Genomic DNA, 19,606 nt, shown 5'->3' on the forward strand with positions numbered 1-19,606 from the left:
AGAAAACCAGGGACAGGGAAGTTCCAAGTAGAGAGAAAACAGGACCCAGAGCTGCTCATATAGAAATCCCACTGGTCCTGACAAAGAGATTACAGCTATGTGTCATGTGACTGGCACGTGTTTCTCTGCTTCTTCAGTAGGGCTTTTGAACTGTGACAATTGTGAACTCACCGACACCAGTAGGGTCATTCACAATTATTAGATTTCTTTTTCGTAATTACCTTTGGCCTATAATAGGTAAGGAATAGAAGTCAGTATTTACCTCCCACAATCATACAAGACTGAGTTCAAATTCTGTCACACAATATAATAATTATGTACTAATATACAACCTTTTCCATGGTTACAACAAACTATCACATTCCATTTCTTTTAGGTATTCTAACTGCACCATGTCTGAGAGGATTATCAGAAACAAATATTCTCCGAGTTGAATTCAACCATCTTTAGAGTTGGATCATGTCAGAGTCCCTCTGTATACAAAGTCCCAAACCTAGAAGAGCATTTAGAAGGGATTTGGAAACAAACGGAAAGGAAAGGCTATTCAAAGCATCCGTTTCTTGGACTCTTTTCCTGCAAGGGCAAAGGTAAGTGTATAACATTTCTACACAGTTCACATATCTTTAACATCACTTATTTCACGAATGAGTAATCATTTCTAAAGTCGATTATCTTAATTAATAAGTTCTTTGTTGGTGGTGAGATAAAGATAATTGAAGAGCTTATCATTGCCATAGTGGGCGTGAATTCTAGTGGATGTGCTGCCAACTAAAGAGCTTCAAATGCTAAACAATTACTCATAAGATGTATATTAAATTTTGTGCAACACATATACCACGAGGTTTCACATACAACATTTGTAATAAAATTGCACATCTACTTTTCTTCACCTATGTATATATTGGTCATGTAGGTTTCAGGTGAGTTTTGGTTTGAGGGACTCTAGTCATGAGAAACCTCAGAAACTATTAAAGAAAATGGTGATCTTAGAGTTGGATATGACAAGTGACTTAGAGGTTATGTCCTTTGGGGATTTCTCTTATCTTCCATAATTATCTATTTCTTTAATTAGAAAATAAAACTATGGCCTGGAATTCAGGCTTATATCCTAATATCCTAGCAGCTAGCAATTTAATAATAAAGATACTATTTTTCCTTAAACACTAATAACTATATAATTTATAAAATGCTTATACTCTATTAAAACACTTATAAATTCTGTCTCCATTATCATAAGTTAATAAAACGATGTCGTCTAATACTGCCACAAATACTTTTAACAATTATTAAAATTGAACTTATTAACAAGATATTTAAACACAACTAATCTCCAGTTACTTAATCACAACTAATCAACAATCATTTACATTAATTTGTATAATATTAAAACAAATACCTTTTTTAAAATACTGATTTGCACTTCTAAAAAGATTCAAAAATTCTCATTTTCTCACCATCTCATATGGCCCTTATTGGCCACTACATCTAAACTGCCGATCCTGAATATCCCCTCTGCCCACTTAAAGTATATTTTACTTAGAAATCTTGTTTATTGTTATATATGTTTCAAAGGAACAAGACTTTTTGTATATTAGAGCACTTTTATATATCTATGTATCTATATATACCAAATCAGTGTGTAATAAAAAGCCCCTTTCTAAATTAACTCATTGTAATATTCTCTTTTAAATAAAATAGTGGGTCGTCATTGTGATACATTGCTTTTTAAGTGATAATATTTGCAATTACTTAGAAATAATTGTATAAAGGTTGGCAAGATAATACAGCAGGCACAATGCTTACCTTGCATGTGAACATCTCAGTTTTGATCCCTGGAACCCCTTAGGGTCCCCGGAATAGCACCAGGAGTGATTCCTAGTACAGAGCCAAGAGCCCTGAGCACCACCAGATGTGGTCCACATTTTTTTAATTTTTAAAAAGTGTATTTAATTGCAAGGATAAATATTCATATTTTATAATTATAAAAAGTATATTTCAATAAATTTAATATGATATACCTATTTACATAAAATTTTATTTAAAGAATATTAAAAGGAATTTAAAATTCTAGGCAATTATATTGTTATGAAAATAATGTCATTGACTAGATCAGTCAGTTTTTCTATCATTTTAAAAATATATGTTGTCACAAAAGTTCGTAATTTTGTAACTGTACCTCACGGTGATTCACTAATAAAAAATTAAAAAATAATAATTTTAAAAAATAAAGTGTATGTTGTCAAACTCAACATTACTAGCATAACTTTAATAATGAAAACTCTTTTCATATTTAAATAAAACCAAAATAACTTAAAATCAATAATAGCATTCTTTGATAAATATTCTTACATAAAAGTACATTATCAAAATTGCTCGAGCTCGAGCAAATCAAAATTGTGATAATTATTTATTTTTCTACTCTCTAGTAAGAAAATGTCTCAAAGCCGACAGGTGCAAAGAATTTTTTAATAAAAGTGACTCTGATTTATATAAGTTTAAGGTGTACAACATATTAAATACACCATATTTAATACAAACATCTTGATTTATTCTCTAATTTTTTGTCCTAGAAAAATTAACTGATTAGATACATGTTTCTCTCTAGTTCCATTTCCTTTATATTCCTTTCTGCAAATAAAAACTGTTCCTACTGACAATTGCCACTTGCAAAAGAGGAGTGGGGAGAAGCATTCTGAAATAAAGAAGGTCATTAATCACTGGTTCATATTAATACTTTATTGTACAAAAAAAATCCAATCCTATCAGAAAATGGGAAGAGATGAAGAAAAATGTCCTCAAAGGAGAAATACAAATAGCCAAAAGTCATATGAAAAAAAATGCTCTGTATCGGTAGTCAATCAGAGAAAGGCAAATCAAAACAATGAGATATCACCTCTCACCAGAAAGACTAGCACTCATCAAAAAGAACAACAATCAGTATTGGCGAGGATGTGGCAAAGAAGAAACCTTCATTCATGCTGGTGGAAATGTCATGGACAGGTCCAGCCATTTTTGGAAGACAGTACAATCAATCATCAAAAAACTAGGAATTGAGCTCCCATATCACCCAGGAATTCCACTCCTTGGAATATATTTCACAAACCTAAAAGCACAATATAGAAAAGACATCTGCACTCCTAGTTCACTGCAATACTATTTGCAATAGTCAAAATCTGAAAACAACCCAAATGCTCAAGAAAAGATGACTGAATAAAGAAATTATGCTACACATACACAATGGAATATTAGTCAGCCATAAAAAAGATTAAATCGTGCAATTTGTGGCTATGTAGATGAATCTGGAGACTATCACATTGAATGCAGTCAGTCATAAAGAGAAAGACACAGAATAATCTCTCTTATATGTAGGATATAAGGTAACGTCATAGGTGGGTAACATAAAGGTCCAAACGCAATAAAAATGAAGGGTAAAAGAACTAGTCTTTAGTAGGAAGCTTGCCAGTTAAGTGGGGCTAGAAGATTGGGAAGAGAACACTAGAACAATGATGGAGGAGAGAAGTGATTCCCATTGGCACAGGATGGGGAAGGGGCAGCAAAGATCTGGGAATATTGGTTGAGGAATGTGGACAGTGGTTAAGAGATTGGTGTTGGAACATTGTCTATTTGAAACAACAATGAATGACTTTGTGTCTGTAATTCTATTTAAAAAATATATGCTCAGGGGCTGGAGCAATAGCACTGCGGTTAGGGCATTTGTCTTGCACGCGGTCAACCCGGGTTCGATTCCCAGCATCCCATATGGTCCCCCGAGCACCACCAGGTGTGATTCCTGAATACAAAGCTAGGCGTAACCCCTGAGCATCGCCAGGTGTGATCCAAAAAGCAAATAAATAAATAAATAAATACCAAATATATGCTCATGTCAAAAATAAGTCATTAATCACAATTCCAAAAATAAATTGTCACACTCTTATCCTATGAACCAAACATTAGCTAATATGCAATCATATATTGGGCCCTCTTGCCAAGTTATAGCTTGATCACTTGATCACTTCACATCCCGTTAGTTGTCAATTTGATCAAGCGGGTGCCCATAAAGTCTCCATTCATCCCTGACGCGAGCTAGTGTACCCCAATGGCATCTGCTCATTCTAGAAACACAAACAGCCTCAAACTGATCGTTCTGGGTATTGATGAAGAAGTCTGACCATCTCATAGTTGGGCAGATACACGATCTTTTGATGTTCCGTGGAATCCAGTTGGTAATGGCTCTAGTCCAGCGGTCATCTCCAAATCTTATTACGCGTCCAGCCCATCTGATTTTCGATGCCTTGGCAAATGAGACAGCATCCCTGATTCTTGATCATTGACAGAGGTCAGAACTCCAGATTCTTTCTCTCTTTTGAGTGAAGTGTGATACTCCAAGCATAGCTCTTTCAATTCTTCTTTGGGAGACCTGAATAACGTTCTCATCCTGTTTTCGTAGGGCCCAGGTCTCTGAGGCATATGTTAATGCAGGAAGAATAGTGGAATCGAAGAGATGTGCCCGGAGCCAGAGTTTCTTCGTCCTCTTAGCTATTTCTTTGACGCTCTTGAAGGCGTTCCAAGCCACTCCCTTCCTCCTGCGCAACTCAGGTGCCAAGTCATTTGTCATGTTGAATTCTCGACGTAGGTACACATAACTGTTGTATTCAGAGATGTTCATTCCATTGAGAGCGAATGGAATGGCAGGAACGAGACTGTTTCTTATAAACATTGTCTTTGTGAGATTCAGCTGTAGTTGGACCTTTCCACACTCACGATCGAAGTCTGCCAGTATTTGTGCAGCTTGTTTGATGTTTGGTGTTATTAGAATGATATCATCAGCAAAGCAGAGGTGGTGTAGATACTGACTGTCTATCTTCACTCCCATGCCTTCCCATTCCAGTTGTCGCATGACGTTCTCGAGGGTGGCATTGAAGAGTTTCGGTAAAATGGTATCACCCTGCCGAAACCCTCTCTTGACGTCAATGATCACCTCCCTATAGAATGGTGAGATCCTGGTAGTGAATCCGCAATACAGCTCACAGAGGATCCTGATGTATTAAGTTTGAATGTCCTGTATGGCTAGGGACTTGATGAACACTTTATTCTCAAAAGAATCAAAGACATTTAAATCAATAAACATTAGACAGAGCGACTTCTTGAACTCCCGAGAAACCTCAATGAGCTTGGTTATCGTGTGGATGTGGTTGATTTTGCTGAATCCTTTTTGGAAACTGACTTGCTTGCATGGTTGTCCTTCATCTAGTGTTCTACCAATCCTATTCAAGATGACTCGAGTGAACAGCTTGTAGACGACAGACAACAGGCAGATCGGGTGATAGTTGCCAATGTCGTGGATGTCTCCCTTCCTGTACAGTAGTACAGTCCTGCTGGTTTTCCATTGGGATGGAAATTTGCATTCAGACAGGTAGCGTGTGAAGAGCCGAGCCAGTGTATTGATGAGTACTGATGGCATGTTCTTCAGGTCTTTGGGTCTGACCTTGTCTGGGCCAGGTGCTGATCACTTCTCTACCAATGAAATGGCGTGTCAGATTTCAGAAGGGAGAACGTTGGGAATGACATACATTCTGCGGAATTTGGTATGTGAGCAGGTGGACATGGCTATTGAAGAGATCAGAGTAGAATTCATGAATAATTTTCTCTATTGCCCTTCTGGAAGATGTGATAGATCCATCAGGACGTCAGAGGGTGGTCATCTTGGTCTTGTAGTTGGCGAAGGACAGGTGAGTGTTGTGAATGCTTTTCCCAACTTCTGCCACTTCTGCCAGCTTTGCTGCTTTTCTCTCTTTAAGGTCTTCCTTTATTGCTTCTCTGCACTCTTTGCAAGCTCCTACGTTTGTTTGCGGTTGCCTGAGGATTGTACCAAGACACGTTGGTGAATGAGCTCAAGAACTTTTGAAGACAGGAGTCTCTTTGTGGCTATCTCTCTCTCGGCGTTCTTCGCACAATCATGGAGGTGCTGACCAAGTCGATCATATTCCTTGTCAATGTTGTCAATGATGCCATCTTCCCATGTTGCCGCAATAGTGCCAAAGAGCTCCCAGTTGGTGGTCGTTCTGGGAGTTCTCTTCTTAAACTTTGCAGCTCTTTCTCCCCACTCTGTGAAGTAGAACTTTGCACGAAGAAGACAGTGGTCCAATCCCATTTGGATTTTTGGGACAACAGCAACATCAGTGAAGCAAGACAGTCGATTGAATATGATGTGGCCAATTTTGTTCTCGAACCATCCACAGGGAGACTCCCATGTCCAATGTTTAGATTCGGCCTTCTGGAATTGTGAGTTACCATGGATGGTCTTGGTCGACATGATGAACTCAGACAGTCTCTCACCCTGTTCATTTCATTCTAGGCCAGGGGTCCTGATGTGGAGTTCTTTGGCTGATCTCGGCTCTATCTTGGCATTAAAATCACCTACAATGATCTTGTAGAAGGTGTGGTCTTCTTTATAGAACTTCTCCAGTTCCATGTACAACTTCTCAATTTCTTCTTCATCTTAATTGGATGTTTGTGCATAGACAAAGAAGATAGAAACTGCCACAGTGAGCCACATCTATTCAAGTGTAATCATCCGATTGGGGTTGTTAGACATTCGAATCAATCAATTTTTATGGCCAACTTCGTGTGGACAAGGACACCAACACCACCAATGCCAGTTTTATCGTATGTTCCAAGGAACAGTTCTTCCCCAGTGTCAAAAACCGCGTGATGTGATTGATGCCTTCTCCTCTAGGTCAGGCCAATGATGTCATACTTGATCTTTTGTGCTTGCACCATCAGGTGCTCGATGGATGTATACGATGCCTGTGTGTACGTGCATTGAAAGTACAGACAGTCATTTTTGTCCTTTGTTTTGGCAGTCTAGTTCGGCCCTGAGATTTTATCAGCCTCTCCATCCTCATCCTTCTTAACACTGCTGTATTGGTGGCTCTTTCAGGGTCAGGGTAATGAGATTCATTGTATTTACTGGGTTTGGCATATTGAATACACCATGGATAGCTTGCCAGGCTTTGCAGTGCAGGTGGGACACTCTCAGTAGCTTGCCAGGCTCTCTGAGAGGGATAGAGACTTTTTTTGGTGGCCTCTAATCGTCCTTGTATGTGTTCCCATGGTTCAAACCATATTTGAACCTCATCAAATATGGTGCAGTAATCTTGCATTAAGTGTTGGATGATGAGTTGCATGACCGCTTTGCTGCTGCACCATCCAGAAAGCATCCTGGAGCATGGCGGAGTCTGGGTAGTGGAGGTAGTGGAGGTCTGCCAGGCTGCTGGGAGCAGGCAGAGGATCTCTGTTCCTGAGTCCATCGAGCCTGGAGTTCAAGGTCATAGAGTTCCACTTCCCTGGTTCTATGGGGCTTCGCTTGTGCGTGACTCTATCAGCCGAGTGTCTGGCAAGCGTCCTGGAGCGTGGTGGTGGCTGGGTAGCGAAGGTAGTGGAGGTCTGCCCTGCTGCTGGGATTGCCTTTCTCAAAATTGACTCTAGCCATTGCTCTGCTCTTTGCAGGGCATCTGAGTAACAACTAGGCGATTTCAAGCAGGGAATGCGCAGACCACAAGCAACTCTCTGCCCACAGTTGAGGCAGAAGACCACCAGAAGCTTTCCCAGGGGGAGATGGGCCTACGCAAACTGGGCAACACATGGAACATGAACGCCATCCTGAAGAGCCTGTGCAGTATTTCACAGCTGGTGGAATGCTTCCTGTCCCGAAGTACATCACCGCACTCCAGAAGGACTGCCACTGCCTTTGTCTACGTGATGACAGACATGTGGCTGAAAGACTCCGAATGAGTCTCACACGAAGTCTTCCGATCAGCCCTGGGCAGCTTCTACCCGGAGTTTATGAAAAAGACGCAGCAGGATGTGCAGGAGTTCTTGATTTATGTCCTGAATGAACTCCATGACGCGCTGAAAAAGTATCAGTGGAGACGGCATGAAAAAAGCTCTTTTCCAAGGTGCTGCAGAAAGATGCTGGCCAGCGAGTCCTCCATCGTGCTTCTTGTTTGAGGGGCAGCTCAGCAACAGCGTCACCTGCCTGAAGTGTGAGAACTGAAGCTACAGGAATGAAGTCTTCACTGTCCTCTCCCTCCCCATTCCATCTGAGTCTGAGTGCACAATGCAGGAGAGTCTCCAGTGCTTTTTCCAACAAGACACACTGACCTGGGACAACCAGATCCACTGCTCCTTCTGCCAAGTTATAATCACTATCAAATTGATATTTTGCATCAATAATAATTCACAAGGAACCGTTGGTATTAATCATCAGCTTGTACAGCAACTAATAAGGTTCATAAATGCAACTGCTTCTAAAACTACATAGTTTTTGTTAATTCCCATTAAAACCACTTACATTTTTAACAGGCTGGAGCGATAGTACAGCGGGTAGGTCATTTGCCTTGCATGTGGCCAACTCGGGTTCGATTCCTCTGCCCCTCTCGGAGAGCCCAGCAAGCTACCGAAAATATCTTACCAGCATGGCAAAGCCTGGCAAGCTACCCATGATGTATTCGATATGCCAAACTCAGTAACAAGTCTCACAATGGAGACGCTACTGGGCCCACACAAGCAAATCAATGAACAATGGGAGGACAGTGCTACAGTGCTACATTTTTAACATAAATTTTATATGTTGTATATAGTGAGCTAATATGTGTTTAGTCAATGTCATTTTTCCCCAATACATGCAGTATCCAAACATATGTCTAGATCTGTCTCTCACTACTTAAAGTTTTCATAACACACTGCTAAGCATCAGCTTTCTTTGCATGGAGGATCATGTAGAAGTTTCCTTGAGACAAATTGCTTCATATTCCTTATCTCTTATACTCATGACAGTAATATGTCCCAGAAGCACCATCTCAAATAGATACTATAAATTAAGAAGGGCATTACTTCACATTAATGCTAAATAGATCATGTTATTGCCTAATTTAGTAATATCTGGTAACCTGATTTGAGAATCATAGCCATTCTAGAAGTCATAAAACGAACCTTTTACCAAGCCAAAGAATTAATAGTATCAACATTAAATTCTGTATCTGGAACACTAGAAAAATGGGAAAAAAATAAGTGCATAACTATAAATAATCATCAAGTTCTTTTTTTTAATAAAGACCTTTAAATAAGATGTTAATTTTTTATGATGTCAGATATGCTTTCTTGAATTATGGGATTAAACATTTCCCTTAACAAAATCCACACTGATTATTTCATATATTCAATTTCAACAAATTAAAAGACTTATTTATTGCTAAAAAAAAATCCTTTGAGTCAAGGGATTGGAGTCATTGTTTTGATTCCTGCATCTTCTTTAGCATATTTATTAAATTCATATGGAGACAATAGTAAAGACTCATCTGCTTATACTTGCACAGTAGAGTACTTTTATACTCAGACACCATTTTATAGTGATTTTTTATAATAAAACAAAAATTATAAAAGATCTAGAGAACAATGTAAATAAAACCAAGTCATTTTAAAACAGGTTTTAACACTTTTTTTTAACATGTTTTAACTACTCTAGTTTTTGTTACCAATTTAGAGCTAGGATAACATGTGGAAAGAAGCCAAGACTATAAATGTTAACCAATGATCATGGTTATTCTTATGTATATGTGTGTGCACATAAACATGCATGCATGCATGTGTGTTTCCGCATAAAAGATATTCCATGGAAAATGGAAAAAACATTAGTGTTGCTGGCTAGATGGGTGCACTAATAATTTGGGTTAGCACACATGTCCCCTTTTATTAGCTCTGTATTCACTGTCATATTTACAAATTTTATTTTGGAAGGTGGAAGAGTGCTGAGCAACTGGATGATAAGAATCCATTCCCATTATCCATAATTAACATGTTTTTATTGGCTATAGAAGTATTATATACATATATGTAGTATCCTGGGAGAAATGACTGAAGATCATAACTGCTTTAGCCACTTAAATTTGTGTCATAAAATTATGCTATACATATAGGAAAATGTGGCATTTGAAATCATTACTGCCTACATAAAAGATAGTTAACACAGATTAGTTGTCATGCATTTCTGACTTGTTACTTAAAGCGTGTGTGAAGCTTCTACATTTGTATATAAGCCCTACAGATGCTAAGTGATTTGGGAGGGGATCATGAGAGATAAACTTGTAATCTTCTGTGCTAGACATCCTGACCATATCTTCTGGCAATCTTAACCTTACTCAGTTTTCCATATTCTCGTTACCCCTTGTTTTCTATTTTTCTTATTCATCTATTCTCGTTCTCTGTCTCAGGTGGGAATTTGCATGTTGGTTAATCAGGAAATCAAAACAGTTAAGGAACTCTCAAATAAATATAACATAATTTAAAATTTTCCTCAATGAATTAAAACTTACCCTTGTAAAATTTTTGTTTCAATAAGCATCATTTGGGAAAGATAAAGTTTGGAACAGAGAAAGAGAACATTCATTTTAAAACTGTTGTAATGTTCCCCAAGAAGATTCCAAAGGATCAACATTGCCAACACAGTGTGAACATCATTTTCTTTTATCTTTCTCCTAGTGGTTAAGGGGAGACATTTTTCTTATCTTCTTTTAATGGCATTTTAAAAAGCTGAGCTCTAGTCACTCGGCCAATATCTTTACACCATTCAAAATACATACCGTCAATCATAACCCCAAGCAGGAAAGAGACGGTTAGTTTTCACTTAAGTAAAGTTTAGTGAAAAGCCAACAGATCGGTGTGATTATGGCTAGATCAATGATGCATCGTTCTGAAAGGTTTTACACAGCAGCAGTCTTAGAATGTAGCTCTAAGGAGCAGGTAGGTCAGGAGAAACATAAATGCAATGCCCAGCACATATACCTCCCTTTGGGTCTATAAAGAACCTGACCAGATTGTCTAAAGGGAAGCCATTCTTGCCAGAGGGGCAGGGTTGAAGTGTTCCCATTTCCGCTGTCTGCATTTTCAGCCTTGAGTTTGTCAGCTAAGGTTTTGTGCTGGTCAAAGTCACAAAAATTCTGTTCGATATCTTTTATGAGGAATGACAAATGGAAAAAGATAAACTGTACTGTGTCAGATAAACTACAAGGACTTTTACTATGTCTCAAACAAAGATTTAACAATGTGTAGTCAATTTCAGTCCTGTGTTAATTCAAGAAAACAAAAGACCTCACCAAAAAGGTACCTAACAGTCTGGAAAGCTATGGAAAGTTTGGGAACTGCCCTTTTAAAATGCTGTTATAGAAAATCTTAAAAATTCTGGTAGCTTAAGACAAATGGGAAACACACCAATGAATTCCCCGCCTCCTAAAGTCGATTTTGAATATTCTAAACATAATAGAACTTTCAGCACTTTCACTATTTCAGTTTGCCAAGAAAACCTCACAAAGTCTTATTTTTAATCAAGAGGCAATACAATAATGTCCAATGGGTAATCATTCTGGACCTCTCTTCTAAATAGAAAGTTCTGTTTTTACCTTTCCTCCTTTTGGTTTGTTCTAAAATGGCTGGATTGTCTTCAAAACAGGGGGTTAAAATAGCAGCTGAATGGAGACCAATTTACCTTTCAGTATTAAAACAATAATAAACTCTTTATCCTTGTTAGCATAAACACTAATCTGCATCTGTCTCAAGTAAAGGTTTTTCTTATCTCTGAAATTTGTAGAGCTAAGGGTTTGGCTCTTTTTATTTTCTTTTCTACTTTCTCTTATATCCCTCCTTCAATCTAAATGTGGAATTTCAGTATTTCCATTAAAATAATTTTCATTGATATATTATTTATTGTATCTCTGAGTAAAGAAGGCACACAATAGAATGCTACTCAGCTATAAGAAAAAAAGAATCTCCTCTTTTTCCCTAAGATGAATGAAACTGAAGGAGTCATCTCAAGCAAAGTCAGAATGGAAAGACACATGAAACGATTTTACTCCTATGTGGGATATAGAGAAATAAAGGAAGAGAATGTAGTAAAAACCAGCTGTTATATTGTGACTGCAGAACTGAGGTTATCAGAAAATGGGAGGAAGAATTAAGAGGGAAGAGGTCCAAAATACTGTATTGGGGGGACATTGATACTTAGGTGTGCTGTGGTATAACAAATATTTAGAACAAGTGTGAAGTTGTCATGGGAATCAGAGAGACAGCAGAGTTGTAAGGCTCTACCTTGCAGAGAGTATGTTAGGGTTCAATCCTTCCTTGTGCAGGGCATATTAGGGTTCAATTTCTGTACCACAAAAGGTCTCCAGAGCCCCACCGGAACTGATCCCTGTGTTCAGAACCATAAATAATCTTGTAAACTATTACTTAACAATAAAAGTAAACAGAAAATGTTTTTAAATTAAAAATATTTAGAAGTTACATATAGACTTAAGAAAGAGATTGTGAGTCTTGTGGAATGTGCTATACGGATTCTTATCAAAGTTGCATCACAGGTCTGCTTTGTAATCTTGAACTAACCACTTCTTTACCCAGTTTTTTATGTCTACAACATCAAAAAGTTTTCTTCACTAGAATAAAAAGTACTTATGAAAAACTATCAGCTTTATTTTATATGGCATGCAGAAAATGTTGGAATTGTGCTCTGTCATTCAAATAACCTGCAGATACATATGCCCATTTGCCAACGTAAGTTCCAAGTTGTTTTTTTGTACCTGTGACATGAATGTACTCAGGATTATCTGTGTCACTGTAGGACTGTCCTCCTGTTCATCAATTTGCTCAAGCGGGCACCAGTAACATCTCCAGTGTGAGAACTGTTGTTACTGTTTTTGACATATAGAATACTCAGGATTATAGCAAAATAAAAATGACTTCTACACAAATTTCCTGAGAAAAAAAACGAAGGTATATATGATATATAAACAAAAGGTGTTTAAACATAATGTTTTCCATATTTTCCTAAGCTTTGGTAGCTTTCAAAGAAAATTTTCAAAGAAAGATTTGATTATGTCCTACAGGAAGATCAGAACTGATCAGTGAGTTTAGCAGCGTGGTTTATTTTTATTTAATCAACTTCCCTGAGACTTGGAATACTCCTTTCCAAAACCTGAGCAAACTGTGTGAGACTATGCATGTATTAAATTATACCATTATGTCCTTAGATGAAACATTTTCTATTATTCATATAAGGAAAGGTCTTTGCTCAGCTATGGCAGATTCACATCTACCTAATATAGAGTTCCTGGTCCTGAACCCCAGTCAGTTAAAACATTAGCAACAAAAACAGTTATAGTTTTACTAATGCAAAGCCATAGAACCAGAATGCAAAAACTTATTACCAGTTTTGTGGTTTCTTACATTAAATTCCAGTCAAATAGGCACACAGCAATTGCTAAATTAAAAATAAAAATGGTGGGGCCGGAGAGATAGTACAGCAGGTAAGTTACTCGCACTGCATGGAGCCAACCCAGGCTTGATTTCTCTCATCCCACTCAAGTCCCAGCAGGAGTGTTCCCCAAGTACTAAGCCAGGAGTTATCACAGTCAGATATGGCCCCCAAACCAAAATCAGAGTAATTAAAGAAACAAAATTAAATTAAAATGATGTCTAAGTTGTGACTATATTTTTAAATTTTGCTCTAGTTAAATGTATTGAATTATCAGTAATCAATGTTCTGCTTGTGGTGTAAAATATCTGTAACACATCAAACTGTTGTGAATAGTATAGGTTCATGCAATGGATCAGAGGATAATTAGTTAAGACTTAATATCTTTAAGCTCATATGGAAGCTAAACTCTTTTCCAAGCTTTAGTTTTCCTCTAACCTGAGAAATTTATTTCAAAGTAACATAAGTAATGCATTTTGTTTTCCTTTTATTATAATTTCTTCCAATAATGCTGACTTCTAAAAATCTCTACATTCAACATCTGTCCCCCAAAAGTAATTAACAAAGAATTTTAGAAAAATCATGTATTTTATTAATGCATATAGATCAATTGCCAAGACAATGATTTATAGATAAGAAATAAAATTAATATATGACTTTTCAAGCAGATTTTTTCAAAGTCAGGAAACTATTCATGCCAAGAATTAAAATATAAATCAGAGCATGGTGACCTCTCACCTTAAGTGATAAAATACATAGGTCAGAATTGACAATACATTCTCATAGCTGATCATGGCTACTAGTTATTGATCAAAGGAGGAGGGAAAGTACTTTAAAGAAAAAACATTGCTCTGAACTACAAACATCCATTCCCTTGAGACTCAGCAACTCTCTGGGTTTTTCCCTCTGGAACTAAAAGCAAGAAGTGAGTTCAGCCAGTATTTAATATCAAGTGAATGTGGTGTTTAATCAATAGTCTTCTGCTTTGTTCTTCGATGTGGAAAGCAGTGTCTATTCATTCAGCAAAGGTTAATGCCAAGGGTCAAGTGATTTCACACTCTCTGTAGGATCCACAACATTGCAGCAGTTCAGATGCCTTAGACAATGATGACTCAGTTGGACTGATTTATTGCCACTGGAAGGACCTACTTAATAGTAAAGTGCTCTCTTATGATAATACCTCAGAAAATAGCACTGATAAAAGAGGAGGCAATAATTACCTACATTTTGAGGTAATGTCTTCATTTCTAACATCATACAAAGATATAAAGTCTGTTTTAAATGATCTGCTTCTCGTATTAGCAAGTCTTTTAAAGGAGATATCATCAGTATCTTCTTTTCTATGAAATGGAGCACAGAAGAAATTCAGTAGCCCCATAATGCAAATGTAAATTATAAGTAATACATGATTTAACATATGTTATGGATAATCCTTCTTTAATATTTACTTCTTATAATACTTTTTAAATATCAGGCAAAGAAAGAAAATTTATTTGCAGATGAGAGAAAAAAATATGACTTTACTGCCATTTCTAGCAAGGGAGCAGAGTTTTCAGTTTGATTTCTGTCCTTTTCACCAATTCTAGAATGATGGGTGGACTAAAAAGATATATATATATATTTACATATATATATTCTTGATAAATATGGCTCATTTAAAGCAGCATTAGTTGAGGTTATTGTTCTAAATTGCAACACATTTGACTATGTCAAGTGTCAAGTATTTAACATGCTAGCACATAAGATTATAGTATATAAATTATATAAAATTTGGTAATGTCTCATACTAGATGTGTTTTATATAATGAAAGAAATTCAGAAGTCACTAGAACAGTATGAGAAGAATTAATTGAAAAGCTTATTATAGTAAAGTCATTTGAACCCTGTTTTCTCTAATATACCTGTGGTTGATGCAGAAGCCAGTCAATTATCAAAATAAAATAAATTTTCTAAGTTTATCTAATGACATCCTATTACTACAAGTGGAAGGATATTTAAAAGAATTTATTACAATCCATTCTAGTTTACTAGTATTAAACTGTCTAAAATAAATATTCTGCACCTTCCCTCTTTTCATAGAAGATACAATATTCAAAACCCTTTTATAGGGGGAAGCAAAGTTGGTTGGGCCACAGCCAGCTGTGTTCAGGGCTTACTCCGTTCTCTGTGCTTAGAGATAATTCCTTGTGGAATCCACAAGAAGATCTAGGCTGCCAAGGATCAAGCATGTGTTAACTGTATGCCAGGCAAGCACTTTACACACTACACTATCTGTCTGGCCTAATATTCAGAATTCTTAACTTAAACTATTTTTTAATGATTAAAAAATCATTTTTTTCATTTGTTTTGAGGGTGGGAGCACACCCAGTGAGTCTCAATGTTTACTCCTGACTCTGTGCTCATAAATCACAGAGACTCAGGGGACCAGATGTGCCAGGGATCAAAGTCAGTTAAAGTCTCATGCAGGGAGAGCATCTTACCCACTGTTCTATCTATAGCTCCTGCCTTGATTAAGAAATTGCATTCTAATAAGTCAAAGTGAGCTGGACAAATACTATATAACGTCACTTGTGTGTTGTATATTAAAACAAGAACAACAATAAGACAAGGGAATAAGAAATATCAAATAATGGCAATCCCTTGGTTCTGGTGACAATTTGAAAGTGACAATTAAAAGTAGAGGAGTGGGTAGCAGGAATGATGAAAGGTACTAGATGAACACAACGATATAGCTCAAGGGTCTTGGTGTTAACATTACTGCAAACATATAACTCAGACTCATAAAATTTTAGAAGTTTGTCAAGGGGGTTAATGGGGAGAAAATCCTAATTTATTGGTGGAGAGATGCTAACATGCTAGTGGTATGCATTTCTCAACAGTATTGTAAATCATGGTGCCTAAATAAAATTGGAGGGGAAAAATCCTACTTCAATGCATTTAAGCATGTAAAAATATATGTAAAAATTGTTACCGGCCATATGGCTACTGTGTTCTGACTTTGTTGAGAAATCACCATACTGTTTTCCATAGAGGCTGAGCCTGACAACATGCCCACCAGCAGTGGATGAGAATTCCTTTTTCACCACATCACTATCAACACTAGTTATTTCTGGTCAGTAATAACTGGGTGGGGTGGTGTCTCATTTTCATCTTGATTAGGATTTTCCTGGTAATAAGTGATGGTGCATTTTTTAATTTACCTATTGGCCATCAATCTGTCTTCTTCAGAGAAGTGTCTGTTCATTTTTTGATGATGGTAATGTATTTTTCTTGCTCTTTGTCAGTGCTTTATATATCTTGGATATTAACCTTCGATCTGTTGAAGTGTGTGCAAATAGTTTATCCAATTTGTAGAATGTCCTTTAACTTTAGCCTGTATTTCTTTTGTCATTTAGAAGCCTTTTAATTTGATGTAGTCCCATCTGTTTTTGTTTGCTTTTGTTGTTGTTTTCCAAAGGAATCATATCACTGTTTTTATCATATCATATCACTTTTTGGTCCAAACCATGAGGCAGTCTGCCTATGTTCTCCTTAATGTATTTATTCTATGAATTCTGGTTTATAGAATAAACCCAAGATCTTTGATCCACTTTAACGACTTTTTGGGGGGGCGGGGGGGCATAGTAGAGCCATAGTACAGCAGGTAGAGCACTTGTCTTGCATGTTGCAAACTCGAGTACATGACCAGGAGTAATTCCTGAGTTCAAAGCAAGGAGTAAAACCTGAGCATCACTGGGTATGGGCCCAAAATGAACAAACCAAAAAAAGTGACTTTCATATAAGGTATGAGATATATATAAACATTTTCTTTTTTTTCCATGCAGGTATCCTGTTTTCCCAACTATATTAGTTGAAAAGGTGATATGACCTAGTAATTCCACACCTTGGTATCTACCCACAAAACATAAAAGCGTATATATATGTATATATGTATATATATAGAGAGAGAATTCAAAATACTGTACATATATATGTACACATATATAATGTATATGTATACATACATATCTATAATATATATACTTATATATAAGAAATATACATACATCATACACACACACACACACACACACACCTATGTTCACTACTATGCTTAGTACAATAGCCAGGATTTTGAAAAATCCAAATGTCCAATGACACATAAGAGGATAATAAAGTGTGGTATAAAACCACAGGGACCATGATACCCAAAAAGAGAGAGAGAGAGAGTAAGGAAGTGTACCTCCACAGAGGCAGGGGGGTGGGGATGGGATGGGGGTGGCAGGAGGGATACTGGGAACATTGGTGGTGGAGAATGGGCACTGGTGGAGGGAAATGGGTGCTCGATCAGTGTCTGACTGAAATGTAAACATGAAAGTTTGTAAGTCTGTAACCGTATCTCATGGTGATTCAGTTAAAAAAAAAACAGGAATAATGAAATTATGCAATTTACCTTTACTGGAAGATACCATGCTAGGGGATGTAAGACAGAGGAGAATGACCAATACCAAATGTTCTCATTTATCTGTGGTATGTAGAATAACAAGACAATGAGAGGCTAGATTGGGAAAGCCCTTGCCCCTAGATTACAGAAATGAAAACACCAAGGAAAGAGAAATGGAGGAGGGAATTAAGAAGACCCACTCTGAAGGTACAAGAGCAAAGGTCAGAGGCTGTGGACACACTGGTGGTATACAGGCAAGGTGTCTGTATAAATCAAAAGCACCGGAGCCAACAACTAAAAAGTAGGATTTGGAAGGGAAGAACCATGAAAACACCACACAACATTTTATTATGGGGAGCTATAAGTAGATTCCAAAGGTTTCATTTATTTTGACTTATTCTCCATGTATAATAATCAGAAGAAAATATAAATTAGAATGATTATGTAGATTAAAATTGACCAGACTATACATACCATAATTAGCATCCAAATATTAATGATTTGACAACAATTGTGGTGGGAAGTGTTTTTTTAATTGAATCACCATGAATTACAAAGGTACAAAGATATTATGATAGAGTTTCAGGGGTATATTATTTCAACATGAACCATTCACCAGTACCCACTATCCTCCATCAATGTCCCCAGTTTCCCTCGAACCCACCATCCTGCCTCTGTGGCAGGTAACTATATATCTCACAGTAACAGGATAAAGAGTTCTTTTGTTCATTTTTATGAAGATGATCTCAAAACTTTCATGATCACAAAGTTGGAACGACTCAACTGATCATACACTTCTCACAACCAATTTGTCAATATTGTGCAAAATATATCTAATCTTAAGAGACAGAGAATTCAAAATACTGCAAGAGTGACTCTTCTTCTACCACAGGATTTAATTTAATTAACTTAAAACTAAAAATTTAATTTTAGCAAGGGATGAAAATGTATTTTATTCATTAAATAATATCAAAGCAAAATAAGTATGTACAGAGGAAGAGACATGTCAATAATCTCTCAATATATTTGTGTATTTTTTGAGTTACTGACCTAAAACATTTCCATAATTGTTGGAGAATTAATGAGTGAATAAATATTTGTTAATAAGTGAATAATTATGAAGTATTCTCACTGAGAAAAAGATCATGAGAGTGCTTAGATAATTTCTAGTATTGTATAGAAATTACCCAGGTAGCAAATTTAATGCAAGATTTAAAATAGTGTATCAGCTAGCATAATAAATTACCTTACTTGCATTTTGTGTATTTAGATGAAGAAAATATATGTTTTGTATGATTTTCTTTTAATAAAATTGTTCATTTCTTTACACAACTTTTTCTCTCAATACTACCCAAATTTTTATGCTATTCTTGATTCTGCAGAAATTTTAAAAATAAAATGTATTATGCCATGTTAAATACATTATACCAACAGAGGGTTTTTCTCCTAGCAAAGGAAACATTTGATTATATTTAGATTTATAATATAGACCAAAATTAAATAAATAAAATAACAAAGATTTGAACTATCCCCAAAACATGTTTATTTCCTTCCACAGGATTTTATTCAACAGTTCTTCATAAGAATATTTTCAGTACTATTACAAAAATATCAAAATAACAGAAAGAAAAACTTCCAAGTGAAATACTTGACAAAAGAAAAAGCCTTAAAATTCCCTGTGTGAACTTGTAAGACTTTTTTCTTGATATGTAACAAAAAAAAAAACAGAGGTATTAACCTACTTTTGGAAATAGTTTGTTTTTTTCCAGAACCTTAAGGTATCTTCCTACATATGTGTATATAAACATAAATAACTTCAGTACAGAAATTCATATGATATGGAGTCTTCATTAATTTAAATGTGTTTGGCAGATATAATA

At 36.4% G+C, this 19,606-nt stretch overlaps 1 pseudogene; it reads left to right on the forward strand.

Annotated features, from left to right (window-relative positions):
* The first annotated feature begins 459 nt into the window (after positions 1-459).
* Positions 460-8,323, forward strand: LOC130021646 (putative ubiquitin carboxyl-terminal hydrolase 50; annotated as a pseudogene).
* The last annotated feature ends 11,283 nt before the right edge of the window (positions 8,324-19,606 follow it).

The sequence above is a fragment of the Sorex fumeus genome, unplaced genomic scaffold (assembly GCF_029834395.1).
Source record: "Sorex fumeus unplaced genomic scaffold, SorFum_2.1 ptg000018l, whole genome shotgun sequence".
Taxonomy (NCBI): domain Eukaryota; kingdom Metazoa; phylum Chordata; class Mammalia; order Eulipotyphla; family Soricidae; genus Sorex; species Sorex fumeus.